Below are 2,017 nucleotides of genomic sequence, written 5' to 3' on the forward strand. Positions count from 1 at the left end.
CTCTATCCTGAGGACTCTGGGGTGGTGATACCCATTCTACTTCCCATTGAGATGGGGCTTCAATCCCACAGGCTGGTGGATGGGAATCTCAAGCCCACAGCTGTTGACTCTTTCAGTTCCTTGGTGTGGTGCTTGTCCATTTTCACCTCCTTGTCAGCTGACTTGGAAAGTCCAATAGACTGGAGAATACGTGTTGCAACACCACTGAGGCTCAGGGCCCAGCTGGTACATAGAGATTCAAGCCTCCTGGGCATACATCAACCCCACAGGAATCACAGGCTCAATAAAAGTGACAGGAGGCATGTGTAGAGAAGTCATATATGAGTCCAACTCCATCACACTCAAGAGCACAAATTCCAAAGAAGGACCCCCTGGTAAGGCACTGAACTCCAGAGCCATCTGCCATAACTTTAAGACCTGGTGTCTCTGTAGCCCTCAGGAGCACCACTACCTGAGTTTGTATCTCTGAGATTCTGCTGAGTAAGGTTGCTTTTTATTAATTTTACTTACCTAAGTCCTTAAGCAAATACTGCTAAAATAATGCTAAATAAGAATGGTGACAGGGGGCATCCATGTCTTTTTTCAAATATTTAAGGGAAAACCTATAGCATTTCATCACTATGATGTCAGCTGTGGGTTTTTCATATACACATTTCATCATGTTGAGGAAGTTCCCTTCCAATTTTATTTTTTAAGTGTTTCACCAAAAATGTATTCTGTCTTATTGAATGATATTTCTACATCAAGAGAAATGGTTGTGCTTTTTTTCTCTCTTCAATCTGTTTATGTATTGTTTTATATTAATTGATTTTCTTATGTTGAATCATCCTTGCATACCTGGGTTAAAACCCACTTGATTATGGTGTATAATTCCATTGATGTGTTGTTGGATTTGACTAGCAAGTAATTTGTTGAGGATTTTAGCATCTAAGTTCATTAGAATGTTTCTTCTGTTGTATTTTTTCCCATGTAGCATCTTTATGTGGTTTTGGACTTAAGGTGATGTTAGCATTGTAGAATTAGTTAGGTAATGTTCCCTCCATGTCTATTGTTTTGGAAGAGTTTGAGCATGAAAAATGTTAGTTCTTTCTGTAATGATTGGTAGAACCCAACTGTGAAATCATCTGGTCCTAGGCTTTTCTTGATTGGGAGGTTTTTGAGGACTAGTTCAATCTCATTACTTGTGACTGGTCTGTTGAGTCTTCTGTTTCTTCTTTCATCAATGTAGTTTGCTTATGTGTTTCTAGAAATTCATCTATTTCATCTAAATTATCCACCTTGGACAAAGTAACTGTTACGATACTTTATTTCTGTGGAATCAGTAATGATATTCTCACTCACATTTCTGAGTTTATTTATGTGCATCTTCTTTCACTTTTTCTTTGTTAGTCTAGCTAAAGGGTTGCCATTTTTATACATCTTTTCCAAAAACTAGCTTTTGGTTTGGTTAATTCTTTCTAATGTTTCTTCTATTCTCAATTTCACTTTTTTCCTACTCTACTCTTTGTTATTTCCTTCTTTCTGCTAGTTTTGGATTATTTTATAGCTCTTTCTCTTGTTCCTCCAGGTGTGCAGTTAGATCTTTAATTTTAGCTCTTTCTTCTTTTCAAATGTATATATTTAGGGTTGTAAATTTCCCTCTCAGCACTGATAGAGCTGCATCCCATACATTTTGATATATTGCATTCTCATTTTCATTTAATTCTAGGTAGTTACTGAATTTTCTGACAATTTCCTCCTTGACCTATTGATAGTTTGAGAGTTTGTTTTTTAACCTCCACATATTTTTGCTCATTGCATTTTTCATTCTTTATTGATTTCTAACTTCATTCAGCTGTGGTCACAAAAAGTGCTTTTTACTTCTATCTTTCTAAATTTGTTGAGACGTTTTCTATGACATTGCATGTGGTTTACCATGGAGAATGAAGCTACAACACGTGACAAGATGTATATCCTGTTCTTTTTGAGTAGAATGTTCTTTGTAAGTCTAGTATGTCTAGTTCGACTAACGTACATA

This window comes from Dasypus novemcinctus, chromosome 30 (genome assembly GCF_030445035.2).
Source record: "Dasypus novemcinctus isolate mDasNov1 chromosome 30, mDasNov1.1.hap2, whole genome shotgun sequence".
NCBI lineage: Eukaryota > Metazoa > Chordata > Mammalia > Cingulata > Dasypodidae > Dasypus > Dasypus novemcinctus.